Consider the following 14,502-nt stretch of genomic DNA (forward strand, 5'->3'; position numbering starts at 1 on the left):
TAGAAAATATGAACTTTGTCACACATTTTATGAATTACCATTACAATAGAGGGCTCTAAGGATGGGTGGTCTCAGAACCAAGTGTTGGAAAGTACATTTTCTTTTGTGATTGCTATGTGTGGGCGGAGCTTACCAAGAAAGTGGGAGGAGTCAACACCTCATGGTTGCTTTAACATAGCTTTATGATGTAAAAGGAAAATTACAACTGAAATACAGGAATTTACACACCTCCCGACTGGGAGGACATACCTCTCTTTTTGGACAGATGTGTAGACCTCTATAACAGATGCAATATTTATTTATTTAAAGTATTACACTACAATAAACCTTTTATTACAAATATTATTTTAACTTTCCTAGCGGTATTCCCTAGCGTGACTCGGGGTTAGATTTTAGAGCCAAAAGCGGTAACCCCGAGCCACACTCGGGGTAGCGCTAGGAAGATCGCTGGATCGCGGTATGCGGCGGCGGAGCTTCCTCCCAATCGTCTGCGAGCCCCGGCTTCCGTCTCCGGCGACGTGACGTTCGCAGGGGGGTGGAACCGGCGGCAAATTCAAATGTAAAAACACACCAAACACACTGATACCATTCAAAATAAAGAACTAAAGAAAAATAAAGAAAAAAAATCACATTACATTGCCCCCCAGTGCCCTTTCCTGCAGTTTTACTGTACTTTTTATGTATATATACTGTATATATATATAATGTATATATATATAGTGTATATATATATATATATATATATATATATATATATATAGTGTATATATAGTGTGTATATATATATATATATATATATATATATATATACGTAATTCTTGTGAATGTGCAGCCCAAACCAACTGTATACATTATATATATATATACACGTGTATATATATATATATATATATATATAATATATGTATACATAATATATGTATACATACATATATATATATATAATATATATAATAAATGTATACAGTTGGTTTGGGCTGCTCATTCACAAGACTTACATGCAAAATAATGGTACCGCTTTCAGCACCTAAAATCCAAAAGAATCATACCGCCAGGGAGGTTAATAGGCCAGTACAAAGGAAACATATTTTTGCTTAATTCTTTATTGTCAATGTATTTGGAAGCGAGGTGGGGAGTTTCCTTTACTATTAAACAGTGTCCCTCTTTCCCATTTCAGATTTTCACAATTGAACAGTGGAATTTTAGCTTACTTCACTCGTTCGAAGAGAGAGGTAGTGGTATTAATAAGGCATTTTAGAGCCCTTGAGAGGGTATCACTGCTGTCCTCAGGAGTGGTGTTGGATATTCTGTCTACTGGAAAGAGACAGCTTAAAGTGGTTCTAAAGCCTAAACATATTTTACCCTAATGCATTCTTTGCATTAAGGTAAAAATTGTTAGGCATCAAATTTGGCCTCTCATCCCCCCTTATACTTACCTAGGCCCCATTCGATCCAGCAATGTACACGCAGCTCTTCTATCTCTTGACTTCCGTATCTCACTGGCTTTGCTGTGGCACCTGAAGCCATAGGCTCCCAGTGCTGTCAATCAAAGCCAGAGATGCGGGAGCAGAGGACAAGGATGTAGTAGCTGCGCTCAGGAGCGAGCACGCACAGCTTTCCATAGTGCACTGAATTGAGAGGAGGAGCCAGGAGCGCAGGCAGGGGACTCGAGAACAGGAGTGTTGGGGCTGCTCTGTACTTTAATAGGCTGGCAGACAGGAGAGCCGTGTAGGGGAAACCTATGCTCTCCCTACTCACCAGGTACCTTGCCCTAGCACTACTCCTGCTTCCTCCCCTGCTCTGCCCTTGACCTACTTTCACACGGCACTCGTGCTGGATCATGCAAAAAGTGCTATTTAAGCACTTCTGTGTCTAAATGGCCGCCCATATCTCACATGTAATGGAAGATGCTAGCATCCCCAAGAAGACTGTTTGGAGCCAATGAGAGGGAACATTTTAGGCCCCTATGAGTTCTTTCCAGCCGGAAAAAGAAACAAAGCCCCCTCTTCATCTCCCCAGAATCGACTACCTACATGTTTATTCTCATATCGGGTCATTTTTACATGTATCCAGGTTGTAGACTTTGAAAACAAATGCTTAGTATTGCACTATATCTAGAAAAAGTCTACATCATATCCACTTCAGCTCCAGGTCCTTTATTTGACACTTGTTTACACGTAAAAATCAGTATTTTCTGCTAGAAAATTAGTTAGAATCCCCAAACATTATATATTTTTTTAAAGCAGAAGCCCTAGAGAATAAATTGGTGGGTGTTGTAATTTTTTATGTCATACAGTATTTGTGCAGCATTTTTTTAAAACTTTTTTGGGAAAAAGTACACTTTTTTGAATTATAATACATTGCCCATTTTTTTCTGTAAAATATAAAAGATGAGTAAATAGATATCAAACATGTCACACTTTAAAATTGTGCATGCCTGTGCCATGGCGACAAATTATGTACATTGTAGTATCCATAGATGACACTTTAAAAGCCTTTATAGGTTACCACTTTTAATTTACGGAGGAGATCTAGTGCTGCAATTACTGGCCATGATCTGACATTCTCGGTGATGCCTCACATGTGTGGGACGATCGCTTTTTGCATGCATGTCCCCTCCCACTGCCTGTAATAGCAATAAAGCAGCTAGTTAGCCGCTCTGATTGCTATTACAAGAGAGCCGTCTGCTGCCTCTAAATAATGGTACCAGGATGATGCCTGTCGCTATAAAAGCACTGTACCCATGCATAGCTGGTCCTTAACCACTTTACCACCGGAGGATTTTGCTGTCTTACGTCTGGGCCACTTTTTGCGATTCGGCACTGTGCGACTTTAACTGACAATTGCACGGTCAGCGACGCCGTACCCAAATGAAATTGATGTCCTTTTTTTCCCACAAACAGAGCTTTCTTTTGGTGGTATTTGATCACCTGTGCGATTTTTACTTTTTGCGCTATAAACAAAAAAAGAGTGTAAATTTTGAAAAAATAACAATATTTTTCACATTTTTTTATATGAAATTCCCCCCCAAAAAAATGTAAAAATCATTTTTTTTTAAAATTTTTGGCCAATTTGTTTTCTGCTACCTATGTTTGGTGAAAAAAATTGCAATAAGCGTATTTTGATTGGTTTGCGCAAAAGTTATTGCGTTTACTAACTAAGGGAAAGATTTATGTAATTTTTGGTGTTTTTTTTTTTAACGAGTAATGGCGGCGATCTGCGATTTTTTTTGCGGGACTGCGACATTACGGCGGACAGATCGGACCCCTGACTGACATTTTTGACACTTTTGGGGGTACCAGTGACATTACTGCAGTAATCAGTGCTATAAATATGCACTGTTACCGTAATAATTACACTGGCAGTGAAGTGGTTAATTTTATTGGAGAGGGAGGGGTTAATGTATGCCTGGTGCTTACTGACGTGGGTGGGGGGAGGTGACTGTGTGACACAAGGACAGATCGAGGGTTCAGCTATGCTGAACCCTGCAATCTGACCCTGCCTGTCACTTCGGAGATCTGCCCGCTTGTGTTTACACAAGCGGGCGGATCTCCACGCTCGATTCCCCGACGATCGGGGAAGAGCAGAATACAGCGGGAGCGAGCCTCCGGCGGCGCGCGCTCGCCGCCTAGAAGGGGGAGGGTCTGCCGACGTAGGTCTAAGTCATCAGACCTACAACAGCCACTTTGCCGCAGTACAGCTCTAGTGAGCAGTCGACAAGTGGTTAAATGGATAATTATACTGTACATTATCATACCTCCCAACTTTTTGAGATGGGAACGAGGGACACCTATTAGCAAAAGTAAGTAGACATAGGACACACCCCCTACTATGCCCCCTTAAAGGAGAATTATACAAAAAAAAAGCAATTAGCTTTTTTTTACAACTACTATTCCTATATATTGGCTTCTGAAATTTACAAATGCAGCAATTTAGAGGTTTAGCACTGGGAAACACATTTTGAAAGATACAAAGTGCATTTCATATAGGACTTAAAAGATCAGACCAAAATGAGGGACAAATGAGGAGGAAAGAGGGACAGAGGGACTTTATTTCAAATCAAGGACAGTCCCTCGAAACCAGGGACAGTTGGGAGCTATGCATTATTGCAGAGTGCAAAAAAATGTCCTTTAGAATTACTGTATTTCTCAGAGTATTCCACAAGATGTCACTCTCATACACACATTAGTTATTTTTTATTATTAATACTATTATTACTAATATTATTAATACTGTTACACAGCCAACCAGGTGTTGTTCACTGGATTTGGTGTCTGAATAATTAATTTTACCAGGATGTGTAAAATCCTTTATAATATAGTTCATTCAGCTGTTGCTAAATCTATCAATGCCTGCAATGTATAATCCCAAATCTTTGTCTGTTGTACAGAGTTCCAACTATGATTGAATTATTACACTGTATTTAAAAAAAAAACTGAGATAGCCATTTTAAATGCCCTTCACAAACATGGTGAAAAAAAAACAAAAACAAAAAAACAATAAACAGGCGCCCCTGCTCCCACGACCCATCCAGTTTTTCTATCTTTTATGTAGAGCTGAAAAGTTGCATTAGTAAGTGTTCTTCCTAGAGATGACATTGAAAGTATATCCATTAAGCAGCAGTCCTGGATTACAACATGCCAGTCTATGAGATCTGCTGAAGGAGAAGGTAATGCAAATGCTGCAAGTAATTTCATATGAAATATTCCAGCCTAGTGCAGCCATATGTACTCTACACCAAACCAGTGTCTAAAACTATAACCAAAATACGCAGGCATTAGGTAGTGCTGCACATCCCCATACCTGTAGTGATTCAAATTAGATAAATATGTAATACATTCTAAATAACCTACATTAACAACAATGACACAGAAAATATATATACAGTATATATAGAATGAAAAGTAAAGCAGTCCCAAAGAAAGTCCATCACATCAGTATATGTTCTAGATCCAGGTTAGCACGCTTGCATCACTTCTGGTCCTACGTGCGGAAATGCCCTGACACCTGTTCCTTTTTATTTTGGCCCTATGAGTAAGTCTGTCTACATCAGGCTTCAGGGGAGGACTGGGCCAGGGGGGCAATTGCCCCCCGGGGTGCTCTGATGCCCCATAAAAAGGCTGCATCGCTTCTGCCACAGACACGCCCTAAAGAATTCCTGGTGTAGGGAAGAAAAAAGTCCCAGCAGCTGACCTACTGAGAGTGGGATTTAAACAAGGACAGAGCGCAGTCCTCACCCACAGTATGGATGGTGTAAACTGTGTCTGAGCAGAAGCCGGTTCCATGCCCCACTGGAGACTCTCCTCCCCCAGGCCAGCCCCGACTGAGCTTTCCCAACTCCCTCCATCAGCATTGGAGCTTCAGCATGGAATGGGCATCAGGGGGAGGCCGGGAAGAGGAAGAGTGGGAGGGGGGCCGAGCCGCTGCACCACGAGTCCACACAGATCTGTTCCTGTACGCTGTCAAAATGTGGACACAAACTGAATGAGTACGAATGTAAAAAATCCCATTCAGCTCTGATTCAGTAGGTCCCCTCAGGGATCTCCTATTGAATGGAGTGGGCCATCTCTGTGTAAAAGAGCCCTACGTGACATGTACCCATGGCTAGGATGCAAGTGCATTATGAAAAAGCAAGTGACTGCTGGATGCAGAAGACAAAAATAGTTATATACTAGCCACAACAAACCTTATGTAGCACCCTCCTAGGTAGGTGCTAGGAAAACGCATTTGGTGGCTCTGTTATGCTTATCAGGAGAGCCTGATCTGTTAGTTTAGCCTGTCACATGTTTCCAGGTGTGATTTATTGGGTCTAAGGGAGTCTCCCCACTGTATCCAATAAGGGAGCTTTTTGGACAGTGGAGGAAACCTAGCCAGTAGCACACCAGGTTTTATGGCTGTCTCAGTGGGTGGGCATTGCTGCAATGCATCCTGGGATTGGCTACAAATCCAGGGGGAGCATGTGACAGGGCATCTTTGGCGGGAAGCAGAGTCCCAGGAGGAGGCGGATGGCTGGTCCTTCCTCCTGCAGGTGTGAGGAAGGTTGTTCAGGCAGTCGGATAATTGAACTGGGTGTAGAGCTGAGCTGCAGAGGATCCAAAGTGCTGACAAGTGGAGCTGCTGGCAGAATCATCTTGGGAAAAACAGTATCGTCAGTACCAGGAGATCTGCCTAAGGGTCTGCCTAGGAGAGGGGATCAAGGAGCTAGCTCACACAGGGGGTGTATCAGTGAAAGGGGGTCCCGTGTAGTTGACTCTGAAGATTAGGAACAAAGGGGGTGCCAGGAGAGCCCTAGTGCAGCTGCACAGTCTGCAGACATTGCTTGGCCGATTCCTGCTTTCAATGACAGAACTACACCACATGGGCACAACATACACAAGGGTGACAACGTTGCTGTAGATTGGCTATGGGCAGTGAAATGTTGCCCCCCCTTGCAATAAAGGAAGTGGACAAAGGCCTCACACAACTAAAGGAAAATTTGGCAAATTGATTGAAACCTGAACACCTGTATTAGAAATGCAGTAGAGCTATGATATGTACCTTCTATCTGCTAATCCTGAAATACATACTTTTTTACTTTCAAAGATTTTTATTGAATTTTAACAATACAGAAAGCCATAGACAGAATGCAGCTGTTAGCCATATACAATGGAAAGTAACTTACAGCGTACTCCACGGAAAAAGAAAGGACATGTGCAATATTGACATCATCCAAAAGTAACAATACAGGTTTCAAGGCTCCTTTGGGGGAAGAGCAATACATACTTTACTGCCACACCAATCCCCTCCCCCCTTCTCTCTTCTGCACCACCATCTTAGTTACATAGTTACATAGTAGTTGAGGTTGAATAACGACAATAGTCCATCCAGTTCAACCTGTGTAGGTGTGTGTGGCCGTAATCATCTCTCATACACCCTTATGTTCTGATCCTTGAGATGTACGTCCAAGAGTCTTTTGAAAGTAGCCATACTTCCCGCAAAAACTACCTCTTGTGGTAGAGAATTCCACAATCTTGTAGCCCTAACAGTAAAGAACCCCCTGCATTGCCTGAGGTTAAAACGCTTCTCATCTAATCACATTGTATGTCCTCGTACAATCCTTGCGACTAAATAGCTTTTTTTCTATGCTGAGATCACCATTGAGGTATTTGTAAATTGCTATTATGTCCCCTCTCAGGCGTCTCTTCTCCAGGGAGAAAAAATTAAGCGATTGTAGACGCTCTTCATAGTTAAGGTCCACCAATAGGAAGCAGGAAAGCGTAGCCGCTCAGGTGTATGTCTGATAACCTGGTGCAGGTCAGAGCCGTAATCCGGAAGCTTGCAAAATGTAGGAAGATTGACCGCACTCTGGTAAAGATATTTCTTGAAATCAAAGATGTTTCCTTTATTGTTCCAATAAAATCAGGTGACAGACAGTGTACAAGCAGACAAGGTTGACACGTTTCACCAGAAATATCTTTACCAGAGTGCGGTCAATCTTCCTACATTTTGTAAGGTCCTCCAATACCCTAATTAGTTTAGTTGCCCTTCTCTGGACTCTCTCAAGCTCCAACACATCCCTCCTGAGGACTGGTGACCAGAACTGGACAGAATACTCCAGATGCGGTCGGACCAGAGTTTTATAAAGTGTAAGGATTATAGTTTTATCTCTGGAATACATCCCTTTCTTTATGAATGCTAATATTCTGCTGGCTTTGGCAGCTGCCGCTTGACATTGCATGCTATTGCCTAGTCTATCTTCTACCAAGACTCCCAGATCTTTCTCCATTTTTGATTCCCCCAAAGGTTCCCACTTAAAGTGTATTGTGCTTTTATGTTTTATGTCCCCAAGTGCAAAACCTTACACTTCTCCACATTAAACCTCATTTTCCATGTCGTTGCCCACTCTGCTATTTTGTTTAGGTCATTCTGTAAGATATCTGCCTCATGCTGTGCAGTTATTGCCTTGCCCAATTTTGTGTCATCTGGAAAAACTGATATAGAACTACTGATCCCGTCCTCAATGCTGTTTATGAATAAATTGAACAGGGTTGGTCCCAGTACTGAGCCTTGGGGGACCCCACTTACCACCCCAGACCAGTCTGAGTATGTGCTATTTATTACCACCCTTTGGACACGCCCTTTTAGCCAGTTCCGTATCCAAGAGCAAACCTTGCCGTCGATCCCTGCAGACTTTATTTTATAAATTAAAGCGGAGGTCCGGGCACAAAAACTAACTTTTTTTTTTGTGCCCATCCGCTTGGTCTCCTTCACCTGAAAAGGAATTGGATAATTAGGCATTTTTTTTTCACTCACCTTGTAATTGGAGATTGAAAATACTCACCTATTCTCTACTTCCTCCCTCGGTGCCGCGGCTCCGACGTCACTTCCTGTCTTGCGATGATTCCTGGGAGCTGAACATCATCGCTCCCAGGAATCAATGCGACGGCACCGGCCCCGCTCGTCACTTCCGGGGCGACGCTGCATTCCCTGCTAAACAGCTTCTGGGCATGCCCAGAAGCTGTGGAGGAATGCGGCGCCGCACCGGAAGTGACGAGAGGGGCCGGTGCAGGCGCATTCTGGGACAAGAAGACGCGGAAGAGGACGCAGAAGAGGATCGCGCTGGCTTCAGCTGCCCACAACAGAGATGGCAACGCTGGAGAAGAAATTTTAAAAGTGAGTATTTCTTCTTGTAGGTAAGTGCAAACCGGGACAGATCAGAGGCTAGCCATTGTGGAATGTACTAGCCCTGACTGTCCCGGGGGTATGTTCACTGAAAAAAAGTTTTCGTGCCCGGAACTCCGCTTTAAGTGCTTGTGGGGAACTGTATCAAACGCCTCAGCAAAATTCAGGTACACCACATCCACAGGTCTCCCCCTGTCTAGCTCACAGCTCACCTCCTCATAGAATGTTAACAGATTGGTTTGACAAGAACGCCTATTTGTAAACCCATGCTTATTGCTGCTGATGATGTTGTTGTCTTTAGCAAACTCTACGATATAGTCCCTTATCATCCCCTCCAGAAGTTTACATACTATCAATGTCAGGCTGACTGGCCCTCTAATTTCCCGGGATATGCCTCTGCCCTTTTTTGAATATCGGTATCACGTTAGCTTTCCTCCAATCCCCTGGTACATTCCCTGTCATAAAACTGTCAGCAAAGATCAGGAACAGTGTTCTAGATATAGTTTTACTAAGTTCTTTGAGTACTCTCGGATTTACGCCATCCGGGCCTGGTGATTTATTTGTGTTAATTTTATCCAGCCTTTCCCTGATTTCACCCTCTGTTAGCCATAGCGGCAAGTCCTGTGTATTACTGCTGACCATACAGTAATGGTCAGTGTACCACTCCTTTTCCGGTGTAAAGACACAGGAACAAAAAAGCATTAAGCAAAAATCTGGCACATGTGCAGATGCACCACTAGTCTATGGCAAGTATTACAGCTGTGATAAAGCAATCCCAGGAGGCATCGGGCCTGGCCTAGGCTGGTAAGCAGGAAATTCAGCACAAAAAGGTACAAATTATAATTATTTTTTCCCATTTTTTTTACATTTTTTCGTAAGAAGGAGGGGGAGGAACAAAAAGAGAAAAGGTTGCTGTAATGAGTTAAGTTCTGCTTTAAGTTTTGTCCACAGTTCTCCTCATGCACACTAGATGTTTTTGCAGCTGCTTCTAGGGGCTTCAGGCGTTTTTTGGCCAGAATAAATTATTATTTTTCCTGCTGACCCCCTGTCCTCTGCTCTGCTGACCCCTGTCCCCTGCCCTATGGACCCCTATACTCTGCCCTACTGACCCTTCCCTTGCTGACCTGTAATACTCTACCTTGCTGACCCCCTGTACACTACACTGCTAACCCACTGCGTGCTGCCTTGCTGACTCTCTATTCTCTGCCCTGCTAACCCCTGTACAGTGCCCTCATACTCACTGTACACTGCCTTACAAACTAATGGTCTCTGTACACTGCCCTACAAACTACTGACCCTATCCTCTGCCCTGCTGATCCACTGTACACTGCCCTACTTCCTCCTATACAGGATTCTGCTGACCTTACTCTCTGCCCCTCTGACATTTTTTACTACATCCCCACATCAGAGTAGCTAGATCTTGTCCTAGTACCCATTATTCGTATCCATTCCTTTGGTAGCGGGGGTGTTCTGATTTGCAGTGTTGCAAGTTTGCGAGTTTGGAAATACTGGAAATTGCCTTATTATTGTGTGTCTGTGAGGTCACTTTGTCTAGTATACCGAGTAGACATTGTTTGGGATCCAATTGAATGTCAGTGTAGAATGCAAGGGTATCAGTGAAAAAACAAACAGAAGGTTGCTTTTAAGTGTAGTAACACAGGATTTATTTGTTGCCCAAGGATAAAACATACACTTCCTAGAAGTTAAAATGGGGGAAGGCTCATTAGAGTCATCATAGTAAAGAAGATGTGAAGTCCAGCAATAGGGAGTCCTGAGGGTAGTCCAGTATGCAGCCAGTTGAACCAGATTCCAGCCCACCAGCAAAGGGGGACCGCAAGGAGAAACCACCAAGAAGAATGTTCGTGTTGCTGGAACCAGCATGGAACGTAGGGCCCATAAGTGACATCAACCGGAAGCAACCAGGGCAAGCGTGGATCGCAGATGCCTGGAAGTGACGAAAACCCCCCCCCCCCTTTCTCGTCACTTCCACACTGGTCCCGGCAGTATGGCTGTTCTTCCTGGTGGTTTCTACTTGCTGCCCCCCCTCTGCTGGTTGGCTGGAATCTAGTTCAATTGGCTGCACACTGGACTACCTTCAGGACTGCCTATTGCTGGACTTCACATCTCCTTTACTATGATGACCCTGATGAGCCTTCCCCCCATTTTAACTTCTCGGAATGTGTTTTTATCCTTGGGCAACAAATAAATCTTGTGTTACTGCACTTAGAAGCGGCTTCTGTTTGCTAGAGAATTGCTTCTCTCTTGGAGTGCTGCTCAAGTGCCATCCTAGTCATCTGTTTTCCTGACTCATACCACCATCTCTGTGGACTATTATCTCTGGCCAGTCCTGTCATCCAGAGCGCCCTTTATCTCACTACTGTATTAAGGGTATCAGTTTCTACTAATATATGCAGCTTTGGGCATCGCCAGAGGACAATCGAATATAACTTTACTTGAAAAATCTCCTTTTTAATGTTTTGAGCTCTGCCTGTCTGTAGCCATCATATTTCACAACTTCCTGGATTGCCTGTATGCTTTGTTGCTTTTCCTCTGCTGTTTATGTTTGATTTCTAAGGACTACATGTCCCATGGTACCTTGCCTGCAAGCTATGGTTCCTGTACTGTCTCCACCTCCCTTAGGTCCTCCTCTTACCACCTCTGTAGTTCAGAAGGCAGACTCTGTGAAATGTGTGATACAGCAGTGCCTACTTACAGGGCACAGTGAATACGTAGCACAGAATTCAAGGAAGTAAATGTGTGGGGATCTTCACAAAGTAAGTTTACAAACTTCAAGATAATTCAGATTAATAGGAGAAGTCTGGAAATAAATGAATTGGAAATTTTATATATATTTTATATTGATTTTATTTTTAGACCATATATACTCTTTAGGGCTCTTTCACGCGGAGCGGACTGCATTGCGATCCGCTCCGGCACTTTTTTTTTTTCACGGAGCGGATGACACTTGTGTCATCCGCTCCGTATGTCAGCATATCATCCCATCCGTTTGCGGATGATATACGGACATAATGTATGTCTATGGGCATTGCGGATGTCAGCGGATGACACCGCTGACGTCCGATTTTGCATCCGTTCCGTTTTTTAAACGGAACAAAAATAGGGTTCTGTTCCGTTCCAAAAAATGGAACAGAACTGCAAGGACACAAATCGGATGTCAGCGGATGGTGATCCGCTGACATCCGCAATGCCATTGACATACATTATGTCCGTAAATCATCTGCAAAAAAATAGGATGATATACGGACATGCGGAACGCCCGTGTGAAAGGGCCCTTAGTGTTCCTTTCATTGTATTGTAGCATTTGAGGCAGGCTACAAATTGCATTTTTTCACATAATTATCATTGCTTATTCACCTTCAATTTGTGGTCATGAGGGCCGCATAACAAGATCTCACTTGCTTTCTAAAACTGCAAATGCAAGCAGGATTTGCTTGTTATCACCAGGTTTCTTTTCTTTGAAAATGAAAACACAAAAGGACGCTTTGTGTCTAAAAATATTCTTTTTTTTTTTTCTCTGACAACAAACATTAGCCTGGCTGGAAGTGGTGTGTGAGTAATATGAGGTGATGTGTGCGTCCCAACCAGGAGAGAAAACACATAGTTCTGGAAAACAAACATACTGAATTTAGACAAAGAGCCCGGTCATGTCGATAGCATTTCTGTCATTAAGTATTCTTCTAATGTATACTGACATTCCATCAGCAGCCAAACCACCTTTATTAACCAGAGGGAGACACATTTAATAAATAAATAATACATAAAAAAAAAAAAAAAACATGAAAGAAGCACATTCCACAATTCAAGAAAAAGGAACCCAAAATTATGTCTGTATTCCAGGCAGATATAAAAAAAGACACCAAGCAGCTAATTTTAAAATAATGCAGATTAATTTGTCCTGAAAAACCACATGTACATGCACATGTGTTCTGCCAGCAAAACTGAACAGTACTAGGCCCCTTTCACACATGCTGTCCGTTGACGGATGAAAAACGGACATCAATGTATCTCTATGTAAAAACGGATGATCATCCATTAACATCCGTTTTCATCCTCTTCCGTCAATGTCCGTTTTTTTGAACGGATGAATGCCCTATTTTTCATCCATCAAAAAAACATATCGGACGAAAAACTGATGACAACGGATGAAAAACGGATGACAACACATGAAAAACGGATAACAACTGATGAAAAACGGATGACAACTGACGAAAAAAGGATGAAAAACGGATGAAAAACGGATGGGAAACGGACGGATTCCGTTTTTCTCAGCGGGGGATCGAGCCGCCGATCCCCCGCTGAGCAGCAGGAGGACAGCTGCGTCTCTGCGCTGTGTTCGGAGACACAGCTGTCAGTTCCCCATGCATCTCTATGGGGGAATCGGATGGGAACGGACCGTCGGTCCGTTCTCATCCAATCCCATCCGATCCGCTGGACGGATGGAAAATAGGGTTTCCATCCGTCCAGATTTGACGGATCGGATTGGGTCGGATGTCAGCGGACATGTCTCCGCTGCCATCCGATGCCCCATAGGAATGCATGGGGGGACCGTTCAGATCCGCCAAAAAAACGGACAGGTGGGTCTGAACGGTCCGCCTGTGTGAAAGGGGCCTTGGACTATTTTTTTCTCCAGGTCGGATGGCCTTCATTTATAAGAACAGTTGAAATTAGGAAAACACTGCATTATGGCCACTAGATAGAGCTGATGACCGTGAGAAATAAAGGCTTATTTACTTATTTGCTCGATTTATGCTACTGTTATATCCAAGTAACATTCAATTTTGTCAGCACTCCCACAGAACAAATGCAAATGCGGTTTTGCAAGATGAATAGTGCTACACATTTTTATTTTTTTTTATTAATAAATATTATAAATTGTATAATTTTGTAATGTTATACATTTTCTATAAATAAACCTCAGTTAATGCAGTTATGTATTATTAGAAATCATAAAAGGAAAACATATGTTTAATTACTGGCCTTCACCAAGGAGTTGCCTTTCACTTTTTACTTATTTTTCATATGCAGACCATGGGCACACAAGACACTCACATTTTGGCACATTTGATAACAAGTCCATGACTTGTCTTTCATGTATTTGTCTTTCAGGTCTTCAACAGTGTCCAGTCCTGTGGAATGCCTAGGGGAGCATAAAGAACTTCCATTGGAAAGAGGACCTACATTCTGTTGGTGGCAGAAAGGAAATGTGATGGTCTGGGGTCAGCCTTGGAGATGTGTGGCAGTAGCAGTACAGAGATTCACATGTAGTCAGCTGAAAATGCACAAGCAGATCCCCCTAGCAGATGACGTGGGCTCGTCTGAGGCGTTGGGGCTAAGCACTAACTGGTATTCACCTGAGTTCCTGATGGTGGAGATAAGTTTTGTTGCCTGATAGTACCAGGTCGTGGTCCTCAGGATCACCCCATTAGGAGGTGAGCAAGCCAGTGTTCGGTAGTAGATATAGCAGGTAGGGATCAAACAGAAGTATAATCAGTAAACAAACCAAAGGTCAGTAACAAGTAGTTGCTGGATGGAATCAAAAGCGTAGTACAAGCCAAGAGTCCGTATAAAGTGGTAGCAAAGATAAGGACAGCAGCCGGCATGCAAGGAGCAAGAGCACAATGATCTGGCAAACAGGAATGCTGAGAGTTTATTTTTTTTTTTTTGAGAAATCTTACTGGCTCTAAGGCTCCGAACCCCCCCCCCCGCTTACAGGAGTGCTGGACTGTGGTGCGGACCTGAGTGACTGGCTCACGCTCCCAGTGTCTCACTGAGAGGCTTAGCTGAGTGTCGGTCTAGGCATCTGGGTGGATCCCGACCATA

This window comes from Pelophylax lessonae (assembly GCF_965119305.1).
Source record: "Pelophylax lessonae genome assembly, chromosome: 9".
Lineage (NCBI taxonomy): Eukaryota > Metazoa > Chordata > Amphibia > Anura > Ranidae > Pelophylax > Pelophylax lessonae.